Below are 13,330 nucleotides of genomic sequence, written 5' to 3' on the forward strand. Positions count from 1 at the left end.
TTTCCATTTCGCCATCTGCGATCAACTTCTTCATCGACGCAACTACGCTCCCGATGGCCGCCGGTGGCTACTGGTCATTCCATGCACTTTACGATCACAAGTATGTTCCTCTCTTCACGAGGATCCGCAACGTGGTCACGCCGGGGTGTTCAAAACATATGAACGCTTTCGCCATCGCTATTACTGGCGCAGCATGTACAATTTTGTTCGCAAATACGTGCAGTGCTGTCCTGACTGCCAGCGACGCAAAGCAACACCGCCACGTGTGACTGGCGCATTGCAGCCACTTCCATGCCCTGCCAAGTCATTTGATCGCTTCGGCGTTCACCTCTACGGCCCCCTTTCATTGACATAAGATGGTAATCGGTGGATTATAGTGGCGCTTGACCATCTGACACGCTACGCCGAAACAGCCGCTTTGCCGAGCGCTACAGCTCAGAATGTCGCCTCTTTCATTTTACAACGCTTTATCCTTCGACAGGGTGCACTTCGAAAACTCCTTAGTGACAGAGGCCACGATTTCCTCTCCGAGGTCGTCGAAACTCTGATTTCGGAATGCCACATCATTCATCGGAAAACGACAGCATACCACCCGCAGACTAACGGGCTAACGGAACGGTCCAACCGCACGCTGGGTGATATGCTCTCAACGTACGTGGCATTTGATCATAGCAATTGGGACCATCTTCTCCCATACGTCACATTTGCATACAACACCGCAATACAAACCATCACGGGATTCTCACCTTTCTTTCTTCTTTACGGACGCGAGCCTTCCCATACAGTTGATACCCTACTTCCCTACCGTCCTGATGCTTCCGAGTGTCCACCTATCTCCGATGCTGCTCGACAAGCCGAAGAGTGCCGCCAGCTCGCCCGTGCGTTCACTTCGGAAGAGCAACAACGCCAGAAAGAAAACCGTAGCACCTCTCTTCCACATCCCAACTATGCCCCAGGGTCTCTGGTGTGGCTTGCCATCCCATACCAAACTCCCGGACTCTCCTCGAAACTTGTCCCCCGGCACAAGGGGCCTTACACCGTTTTGGAGAAAACCTCTCCGGTTAATTTTCTAATTGAACCAGTTTCCCGATCAAACGACATACGTCGGCATGCACGTGACATCGTTCTTGTTTCCTGACTGAAACCGTACTATGAGCCTCTGCCTGAAACTTCTTAAGTCGCCAGGATGGCTCCTTTTCAGCGGGGGCGATTGTGAAGAAGAAGATGTGCCTGCAGCGAGCAGCATCGCCAACGCCAGTCTCTCGGCTCGTGCTTTGGTTCGCTGCTGTGCCGGTCTCTGCTGGACGGTTCATCTCCGCTGGACGGTTGCCGGTTTCGTTAATGAATAATAAACCTCATCACAATATATAAATATATATATATATATATATATATATATATATATATATATATATATATATATATATACATACATATATATACATATATATATATATATATATAATTCGAAAAGAAGTTCTTTGGGTCACGTGCACATATAATTAAGAAATAAAGGAGTACACTTAAGAAAATTGGATACTTTTTTACTTTACGTTTTCGCCGTAGAGTAACAAATGGGGCAGCTGTGTCATTGCTCAGTCTCCAAGATTATAAGACGAACTTTTCACATATCAAGTTACTACCTTCGCACCTCGTTCTACAGAATTACTCGGAGCAAGTTATAAAAAATTATGGCTATTTCAAGGCAACAGTCTCGCACAAAGGCAACTGTGCCACGATTCCCTTTTCTGTCACCGACAAAAGAAACTCGCTCCTGGGATTAGTTGCCATCCGAGCTCTACAAATAATCATCAGAGGTGAGACCCTCACTTGTTCTCTCGTCGACTCCTCGGCGGTTCTGGCGAATGCGCCACCGAAGTATCACCACCTGTTTTCGTCGGACATGGGCACCGTTCGGAATTACGTTCATCGTGCGTAACGTCGACCTCGTGTGCAGCCAGTGGCAGCCAAACTGGGTCGTCTTCCCTTCTTGCTAAGGCAACAAGTTTTGGACTAGCTGTAACGACAAGAGTCAACTGGCATCATTGAGAGGGTAGATGCTTCAGACTGGGTGTCTCCCTTGCTCGGTGTCTGCAACAAGGACAATTACATCCGACTGTGTGTCGATCTCTGTGAGCTGATCTCCGTGAGCCGAACTTGGCCATTGTGGTGTACTGGTTCCCTCTACCTCACATCGAGGAACATTTACAACAGTTAACAGGTGCTAAAATTTTTTTCTAACTTGATCTTGCGTCCGCATACCACCAAGTTGAGTTAGTGGAGGACAGTCGTTATCTTACTGCTTTAGTAACACATCAAGGGCTTTACATATTTCGCATAGTGTGCTTCGGGCTGGCATCTGCGCCAGGGATTTTCAAAAAAATTATGAGCGATGTACTGAAGGGGTGCCCAGGTGTTCTCTGTTACTTGAAGGACAATATAGTTTGGGGCCGTAATTGGGAAGAGCATGATGTGCACTTGAAAGGTGTCTTGTCTAAAGTAGATTCCTGTGGCATGAAGCTTAATGACAAGTGTGTATTTGCTACTACTGAAATTACATTCTTAGGTCATAACATAAGTGCTCACGGGTTATTGCCGGTTGAGTTTAAGGTCGCTGTCATACTTGATGTCCCTGCTCCCACTGATGTTAAAGCACTGCAATCCCTCTTGGGTTTGTTGGATATTATGCAAAGTTTCCACCGCATTATGATGACGTTATTGAGCCTCTGCGCCGCATCTCCGGCAAGGTCTAAGTTTTAACTGGTCCGCTGAGACCAATGCCAGTTTCAACCAGGTTAAAAAACTCTTGCTGACCGCCCGGTCATAAATATTTTTGATAACAATCTTCCAATGGTGGTTACCACCGATGCAACCAATGTCGGCATTAAAGCAGTGCTCCAACAACAAAGAGGAGATCAGCTGCTAGCTGTTGTTTTTGCATCTAAAACATTGTCCCCGGCGGAATGCCGGTATTCAGCAGGAGAGCATGAAGCTCTTGTTTATTTGTTTGCGGTGAAAAAATGGCTTGTGTATCTTTGTGGTCGGCATTTTAGATTACAAACTGACCACTAGGCTTTAACTACTTTGCTGTCAGCTGGCGCGGTGGGGTGACGCCCCTTGCGAGTTTTTTTGATGGTGCGCCCGGCTGTTATATTAAAACTTTTCTGTACAATATTACAAAGATGCCGATAATGTTGTAGCAGACGCGTTATCTCGGCTGCCAGCCCACCTTTCGCCAGCACAGGCGCCAGAAGAAGAGATAATTGGTTCAGTTGCTGCATGCTTAAATAAGGACGAGTTACAGGCAGCCACTGCTAATGATGGTACTTTCCAGCAGCTTATTCAATACATTGCTGAGGAGTGGCCTCGAAAGAAGCCTTTGACTTCAGTACTTGTACCTTACTTTGCAGTGAAAGGCGAACTGTCTTATGCCGATGGGCTCATTTTCTGCAGGGAACATGTTACAGTTCCAGAGTCTTGCAGGGGGCAATTGATTCAGTTAGCCCATGAGAATCATCCAGGCATAATTCATACAAAGCAGCTGCTTCGTGACAGGTATTGGTGGCTGTGCCTTGACAAACAAGTAAAAAGTGCGGTTCGGAACTGTTGCATCTGTTAGGCTGCCAACGAATCGGCAAAACCTGTCTTTGCACCCCTACAACCAATTTCTTTTCCTGACAAACTGTTAGGCAGTTAGGCATGGACATTAATGGTCCTCTTTCAAATATTTCTTCAGATTGTCTCTTTGCAGTCAGTTTGACGATTACTCCAAATGGCCTGAGGTTTGTTTTGTTCGAGACGATACGTCTGATGCAGTCATCACCTTCTTGACTTCAGTCTTTTGCCGTGAAGGCTTTCCAGCATACTTAGTGATAAACAACGGTCCCCAGTTTAGTCTCGTCAGTTTGAAACCTTTCTTTGCGAAGGAGGTATTCAACACATCTGTTCTTCCAAGTACTATCTTTAAGCCATTGGGCAGGTTGTGCCGTTCAACAGGGTCCTGAAAGAGTACATTCAACTAGCCCAACTAGAACAACATCCTCTAAAGAAGGCAATTACAGAGTACTTAGGCGCTTACCGTTTTTCTGCTCAGGCAACTACGGAATCGTCTGCCGCAATCTTGCTTCATAAGCGTCAACCTCGCACAGCGGTTGATGTGATTGATCTGCCGTTGCCTTCTACTTTGCAGTCAGTTTTGGACAATATCTTAAGGATGCGAGATTTTCATAAACGGGAGTACATAAACAACTGTGTGGATTAGAAGCGAGGAGCCAAACCTCCAGTCATTCAGGTTGGCCAAGAGTCAAAGTACGTGTTCCAGGTAAAAAACACAATATTGAGGTTCGTTTACCGTTACGTCGGGAGTGGGATCCCAGGCATTTATGCTCAGTGATGGATCGATTCGGAATGCTTCTAAACTTGTAATCGTCCGTTCCGAACGGGAACCATCTTTACACTTGCACTCTTCAACACCTTTGCAGAACCAGTCGCAATACTCTGCCTCGATTCCACCATTGGTTTCTATACCTATTCCTGCAGCATCACCATCTGTCCCTGGAAGAAACGGTATTCAGGCACCGGTTTCAAATACAGCTGTGGTGCCCAGCCACCATATTTTACCGTGCACTGAGCACGCTTCAGAGCCCTCAGGTATTCAGGCACCAGTTTCAAATCCGGTTGTGGTGCCGAGCCACCATATTTTATTGTGTACTGAGCACGCTTCAGAGTCCTCGGGTATTCAGGCACCAATTTCAAATTCGGCTGTGGTGCCCAGTCACCATGAAGTTTTACCGTACACCGAGCATGCTTCAGAATCCTCGGACTCTTCGCAGGCTTCGTATCAATACTTGACTGACGAGCCTAGTTCCCATGCCAGTATCCTCCCTAAGACTGATGGACATGCTTCCGAACCTTCAGGTTCTCATGTTTTGCATCAGGGTTCTTCGTCCATAGCTACAGCTGAGGGAGGCTTAAGCGAATCATCAGACTCTTCAATGCTCTCAGAAGTGCCTGAGCAGCGCGTAAGCGAGCCAGTAGGCTCATCCTCACATACCGAACTTGCTGCTCGGCCAGGGAGTACTTCAGAGCGCAATGAGCTTCGGCGTTCGAAGCGTTCGCATTAGAAACCGTCCAGGTTTAAGGACTTCGTGTCCTAAATTCGTTCTTACTCGTATGTTGGAATCTCTACCATACGTGTGCATCGTTTTGTGTTGGCTGTAGATTTATTTATTGTATAAAGTTATAAGGGATACGCTGTTATGCCATGATTTTTTGTTGTATGTTGACTGTGTAAGTGCGTTCAGCTATGGTGGACTGTGTACATAGTTATGTTTTTTTCTCCTTCTCATGCCGCTTCTCTGTTTTTCAATTGGTTACTTTAGGACAAAAGGAGGGGGGATGTTGAGGTTTTAAATACAGTTCTATGTGTCAATACATTGTCCTAAAATTGTATAAGGTTATAAAAGTTACTCAGGTTTTGTTAATCATTGTATAAAGGTCTTAGAGCCATATTTCCTGTTCTTTCTTGGGGGTTTGGTGTGGTGTTTCAGTTCTGATTTCTTAGTTGCCAGATTAAGTTTCATGTGAAGTGTTTTCGCCCTCAGGGCGTGCTACCCTGTGTGTATATGTGCGGCATTGTACAGAATAAGTCATTTCCTGTTTGGCTACCGGCTGCAGCGTACCTCGTGTCGGCCGGTGCTTCACTGTCGTGCCCTGTGTAATCCGTGCGGCGAGTCGGCCTCACGGTACAACATATTCCAACATGAAAACTAGAGTTGAACAGAGGTAAAGGTTTCTTTCAAAATAGCATTGTAGGTCCGGTGAGTTGGAACTAGTCCACGTTACGATTGCACACGCAAAAGTCCACATTCGTGTTCACCCATGCTTGCGACAGCCCCCCCCCACCCCCCTCCAGCCCTTGTTTTTTTTTATCCGTCTAATGGTGATCTACTTTGATTGATGCACAGCAGCTTGCAGTACGTCAATCGTATGGTGTACAAATCACATCCCTATGTAACTGTGGCACAGACAGCATTGCAAAACACAGTACTCACCATGCATACATGTGACGATAGCGTCACCACCAACCAGTCTCGCTTGATTTGGGTCAGCCAACTTTTCTTTCGCGTTGAGCTCGACAGGAAGCGAAGCATTCTCACTCTGTTCTGAGTGTTGTTTGAAAATTGTGGAACACAACAGCCTGTTATGCTTTGTTCGCTGTGAGCAACCGTTGATGCAGCGCTAGCGAACATTGACGCACACCACAAAGAACGTAGAATTTGCGGCATCAAGTTCCACTCAAATAAAACTTTGTTGAAACGCACAGGTAGGGCCCGTGTAACCACTGTTTCCAATGTCGTCACAGTGCTACATAACTAACACCGTGTGCGTGGAGACATCCTTTAACCACCTGAACATTGACTGCCCTGACGTTGACCACGTTGAACCGGTTGAGTTGAAAAACAAAATGGCAACAAAAGAAGTTGGCAACAACGGCGACCATCAAAACTTGGGGGCGTCGGCATGTACGCTTTGAAAGGCTGACATCACCCTAAAACCGGGTGGAAGGCGTGTACGTAGTTTACTCGAGCAGCGCTTCCATGTCGCAACGGGGAGTGGAGGGAAAGAGTGCTGGACGGCCTGATGAAAGCGTTTGCCCAGGCCTGAAAAAAATAGGCAGGGCGCTGGCTTGTCATTCACAGTGGGATATTCCAATTTGTTGCTATTGCATTCATTGCTTCACCTTTGTGACAAAAGTGTGACGTCTTTTTTATTTTTAAATTTAACGTCAAACTTAGCTTTTTGTGGTCCTCCTGAGACGACTACTACAAATGTTGGCTAAAGAGTAGGAACGAGCAGGGGTACGCTATCTAGCGGCTGTTCAGACCCTTTCTTGCTCGGTTGCGGAAAGGCTCAAGTGGCTACTCTTTATGAAAGAATATTTCTCTATGACTGTATCACGTAAGAGCGGGAACACAGCGGGTGCAGAAGAAGGCGATACTCAACAGTGGAGCAAGCGAGTTCTAGCCGGGGCGTCATTTTGCCCCAACCAACGTTTTTAGGCCCCAACTGCCATGCCGCCAGTGGTCATTCTCGGAGCTATACTGTACATTGTGTAGTGATGATAAGCATACGTACAATTGTTATATGCACAGATATGTATGTTGAACATTCGCACATGTTTTATATGACTACATGTTTGCAGTTGCATATTGATGCCAAGGGCGACTTGTGTATCACCTACACCTGAAGCGGTAAGCTAAAATGCAGCGCTTGTGCTTGCGAGGATGGTAGCCCTTCATAGTGCTATGTAGACTAACTTCAGTGTTTGGTGCCTAAGTTCAATTGACACAAGCCCGACGTGACCCCTGTAAGATTGGAGACCATATGTATATGTTTTGAAAATTAGGTGGGCAGCAGTGCAACCACGATTGATGTTTCACAAACAATACGCCAGCATAGGGTCTTTTTTCACGACCTGCTATTGCTTGCCTCTCTATTAGAATACTGTGGTAGAACTCTTGGTCGCCATGGGTTCCATTGCTGCTGTGACCGTAACAAATATTATTTTTATTCGTCGCATCAGTGGTGCCAATGTCAGTTTTTTCTTAGCGCCCTTGCATTTGAATTGCCAAGGTCTGTTCTTGCCATTCCTCAGTAGATATAAACTGCCAAACACCTGTGGTGCATACCCTCATACCATGACTCGTGATGTAAGCATATGGGTCTGGAGGAAGGGGTTTGACATCGTACATGACATAATTTTATTATTATTTTTGTTTTGACCATATATTTCATAATTGTCAAACCCTCTCACCCTAACATCATAATTTGGATCCACACCAAGTTAAGGGGGAAGAACAATGAGAGTACCCAGATGAAAACGGCTAAATATATAGACAGACACACATGCTTAGTGTCTAAAGTTCCCAGAGAAATGCTTTGCATTTAAAAGAAGTAATAATCATCTCCGATGAACCATACGTCACCCTTACAAAGCCTATATTTGAAGATCTTGGAATAACGTCATTGCCAATCTTGTTCAAAATACCTCTAATAAAATTATATCATGCCTACCGCAGAATGATTGACGGACTGTTTTCAAAAAGCTTGCCACTCCCCACATGCTAGAACATACACTACACAACGCAGTCACACGTGGAACTTTCTATACGCTCGTACAAACAATAGCCACCGAGTGCTGATGTACTTGCAGCCACAGGCTCTCCATGCTTAGACTAATATGTTAATCTAAGCAACTAAATAGCCTTGAAGTAATAATGTATGCACTCAAATTAACAGAGTGGCCTCTTAAACTAAAGTAACTTTATTATAACCAGAAGTTTGTTGTAAAGGTCTATTCCTAACACGATTTCTATTGCAAGACTATTCTTCAGTTACTTTGTTATAACCGATATTTAGCAAAATTCAGGGCAATGAGATCTAGGTTTGAGTGTAAGTGCGATTCTGCCTTTACCATTTTCAGTCTTGTCATCTAAATGGACTTCGATTCTTATTTAAAATTGTCACCAAATTTACAGGCCTTTTTTCGCAGTTATTTCTTGTCCGTTGCTGTTTTGATTGTATAGTATTGTGTGTGACATGCTGGCCCTTTTCATGCTGTTAGACGCTTTTCGCTAGCACCCTGTCGCATCACGAGCTTGGCATTCCTTCCTAGTGAAATTTGCTATGTTATTATTATTATAATTATTAATATTATTATTATTATTATTATATTATTATTATAAATATTGATATTATTATTATTATTATTATTGTTATTATTATTATTATTATTATTATTATTATTATTATTATTATTATTATTATTATTATTATTATTATTATTATTATTATTATTATTATTATTATTAGGAAATGTGCTTGCTTGGTACATTAACACTGGCAGAAAACAGACACACATTAAATTTCACAGTCAAGGTATCAGACTTCTTTTGTGACAATGCTACTAAGGGGGCGTTACACACATATCCTGAAACTTGGCTATCACCTGAGCCTCCTGTATGCTGACGATGCTTGCCAGTCTCACTGCTATTTTAGTACATTGGTTCACAAGGTTCACAGACGCATGCGTATGCTCACTGTTGCGCAATGTGGCACACGCAGCCACTTGTAGCCGTGTGGCCTAACATTGTAACAGGAGATACACGGGAGGCACATGGGATATCGAAGTTGTCGGATATGTGTATAAGCTCACCCACAGTATCACTGCCCCCACTCTCCCCCACAAAATCAAATACCTTCACGGTGAAATATGATGCATATCTGTTTATTGCCAGCACTTATGTTACATCCAAGCATGTTTCTTGCATGTTTCTTCTGGCCGTCAGTGGTATAAAAAAGCTTGCTGCTGTCAAAATATCAGTTGTCATGCTTGTGTGTGCCAGGTTTTGAGTAAGCTAGGATTATCGGCAAAAGCAGGGACCAGACTGTAAGGGAACTGCTAGAGGAGTATTATACTTAAAGTAATGAGTGGGCTTGTGCCCACTCATTACTTCAGTCTGAGTTGTCTTCATTCATTCTATCAATCTGAGTTGTCCTTGTTTAATCGAATGCTCACGTGACGAGATGTTTGTGGTAACTATTTCACTCCAGTGTACGTGGGTGGAAATTTGCCCGTTTTTCAGCCTTCACCGGCAATAAGCAGTTGGTAGCTTGGTGCCTGTCTGTCTCTTTCCTCACCTCTTTTTCTCATGTTCCTGCTATAGCGCCTGTCACGAAATGTTCAGCAAATCAGTTGTCACTCGGTGCTCCAGGTGTGTTGTGTGCCCTCTTTTTTCTGCTTTCGTCTCATGCTGTAATCATGGAAGTGGGCTAAACCTGTCTCGGTTTGCGTAAATTTCTCACTACATATGAATGTGTGCAGGTGTGCCTGCAAGACGCACTGTTTGCCTTCCTGCCACGCATGATTTTCGGCCTGTACTACAACTTGCTTTCGGTGAGTTTTCCTCAGCTACTGTGGCCCAAGTTGCCACCTTGTCAACTGTGATAAGCTTTCAATCATTAGCGAAAAATAGCACATATTTTATAAGTAGGCATAAGGCCATGTTCATGTTTCTATGCCATGTAACATTGTAAACAATTCATGGGAAAATATGAATCTGTTTACCGCTGTATGGTCTGAGGGACATGCATCTATAATTAGGGGCCTAGGCTTACTCAAGAGATTAGAAGCCAAAAATATTTACAAGAATTGGTATTTGATGCTATCTTTAGTTTACAAGCTACTGTTTATAAAGTAATTATGCAGATGTGTTTTCTATGCAATTTTTATGACCATTTCGCTTGACTTCATAGAACTAATGATTATATAAGGGATCAGAGCATGCTGAATGATAAGTGTTGAACAATCTTTTCTGATTTAAGTGCACGCTGTGCTGCATTCAAGATTTTCAGTGGTAGAGCTGCTGGGCATTGACATTTTCAATGATCACTGTTTTTACTGATGCTTTATAGTGACACACTAGCATGTTGCGCACTACTCTCGGTCCATTCTTTTTAGGTAGCAGTGTTGTGAACATGCAGGCATCTTCATAGAAGAGACTTGTGTGATTCTGGCAGCCATTAAACACTTCAAAGAATAGAAATTATCAGATACATCTTTATATAAAAGGACTCCTCAAGTGTCATAAACGTTTTAAAAGCTCCAAGGAACCACATAGATCATGTTATCGTGTTGCTGCACTCATTCCTATTCACCATTTATGCATTAAAGCATATGCTAATAAGGGTAAAGGAAACAACCGCCCTTTTATCGCATGGAGCCGGATTTCTCAGAAAGAAAAGCCTCCTAGCAAAAGTTTGTTCTAGTTTGGGGTTCGCACCCAGAATCAACACTTTTTTGGGGCGGTCCCTCTGCCAATTGAGCTAACCAGAAAACTAGCAATTGACAGGGCCAGGGCGAAGTCATTGAAAACTTGAAGCACAAGGACATAACTATCGTAAATCAGTTCTGTGGGAATCTACATGTGGCAGAAGGTTCAAGAAAGGGACAGACAACCACCATTTTGCAGCACGAAGCCACACAGAAATTCGTACGATTTCTCAGAAAGAAAAGCCTGTTAGGTGTTGAAAAAATCGTGCTGGATGTTCGAACCCGAGACCAACGCTTTTCCATGGTAGTCGCTCTGCCTTGAAAGTTTCTCGGACGAAGCAAGAAAACTTCTGGAGTACTTGCACGCGCCCAGTTCGCATCGAATACATGCTAAGTCGCAGTCGAAGCCTTCTGGCTTGCTGCGAATTCTTCGGGCCCTCTTTATTATATTATTAAAGAAAAGGCCACAGACTGTTCGTGGCTGAGAGAATTGACTGACGCGAAATGAAGATAACGCCCACTATTTGTGTCTTTCCTAGGAATTTTGAATACCAGACGTTGTTGGTCCCGCTGTACCACTACTTTAAAAAACGTAGACGTCCAGAGCTCTTCTCTTTCAAGGGGTTCTTATAGCTTTCTCAATGGTATTCAAGTGGTTGGTGAATGCGGCCAGGGTGCTTTTTAAGATGCAAAAGCGATCATCAAAATATCGGAAGAATACTTTCAGAGAAGGGTCGAAGGAAGCCAGAGCCTGGCTTTCCACTGACTCCATAGCCAGGTTTGCCACCGTTACTGAGATCGAGGCGCCCAGAAAGGCTCCATGCAGCTGCTGTAAATCACATCACGTAAAGTAAAGTAGGTATTGTTCAAACAGAAATCCAGTTGTCTTAACATGGTGCGTTTGCCCAGTTTTTCATCAGCCTACAGGGCAGCTTTACAGGCACTTACAGCAAGTGGCACAGGAACACAGGTAAAAATGGAATTGACGTCGAATGTCATTATGATTTTATTATCGTCCACAGTGAGATGACGCACTTTGTCAATGATGTCTTGCGAGCCACGGATGATTGTGGGGCCACTTTTGAGCAGCGGAGCATGCATAGTTGCGAACGCGTGATTGTCACGCGTTCGCCTCTCTGCAGGCTTCAAAGCCTGCAGAGAGGCGAACGCGTGACAATCACGATGAGCCGTATTGGCGTGCCAAACATGAATTTCGAATAAGCTGTACAGTGCCGGCGCAGAGCCGTTGTGGCAAAGAAGCGAAAACTGAAAATCCTTGTGTTCCGGATTCACGTATCAGAAAAAGTCTACCAGAAGATCCTGCAGTTCTTATTTCACCTTGAGTGTGGGATCACGTTCGAGGACGGCATAGGTGCTGCTATCCCAGACGATGTCTGACGTCTTACTGATGTGGTCAGTTGTGTTCATAATAACAGTGATATTCCCTTTGTCAGCTGGCAGTATCACTATACCATAATTCTTGGGAAGATTCCTCATTGAGTTGGGCGGTTCGGGCAATAGGGCAGTGTGCTTTTTATGCGCGAACTTGGTGAGAATTCTGATCGCACAAGTACAGGCCTTGTCTCGTTCGGCGTCATCCATCTGATCAATGGCATGCTCTACGGTGCATATCAGTTTCTTTGGTTCAAGTGGGCCACTCATGCTAAAGTTCAGTCCAAATTCGAGCACACTCATCTTGAGCTGACTAGGAGCTTACGAGGACAAATTTCATACCACTAACCTTGCTTGGTATAACGTGTTATTTTTACGACAAGGCTGTAGGTGATTCAGTTTGTTCTGATGCGTGTGTTCACACAGAAATAACTGTAGCTGAGCCTTGCAGTTTGCGTAAAGCTCAATACTGGTGAAAACAAACGGGCACTTGTATTTAAGGTAATGGTGAGCAAAGGAGAGCTGTAATTAAGGTGACGGTGAGCAAAGGAGAGCTGATTCTGGAAGTCCAGAACTGCTCTGCAGTTCATGACTCAAGTTTTAAGTAACTGCCACTTAGCTTTCGATACTACCAGGTGTCCGAAAGCCATGTGCACCAGTCTCAGCATGCACAATGACTTCAGAATCAAGCCTTGGCCTTTGCAGAACAGGTTGAAGTTCAGGTGACCTTTGAACAAAGAGGTTCGAAATAAACTGGGAGACTTGGGTAATCTTTGGTTGGCCATATACGCCTGGCGTAGATAAACGAAGTCAAGAATTGGACGAAATTTCATGCTTCGGCCTCCCAGCATAGTGAACAAGGATACCGTCTGGAAGTACAAACATCTTTTTTGTTATATTTTCGACACCCTCTTGATTGGCGTCCTTTTTTTTCTGCAGTGTCATTACATCTCGACCGGACGAGATTGACAAGGATATTTTAACAACACTCGTTGATGAGTTGGTTGGTGCTTTGCTTTAAAAAAGATTCCAGCCAATAAAATGATGAACACAGAAAACGAAGCAGGAGACAGGAAAGCAGCTCGACTACCAACTGTTTATTCA

This window comes from Rhipicephalus microplus, unplaced genomic scaffold, assembly GCF_043290135.1.
Source record: "Rhipicephalus microplus isolate Deutch F79 unplaced genomic scaffold, USDA_Rmic scaffold_26, whole genome shotgun sequence".
NCBI lineage: Eukaryota > Metazoa > Arthropoda > Arachnida > Ixodida > Ixodidae > Rhipicephalus > Rhipicephalus microplus.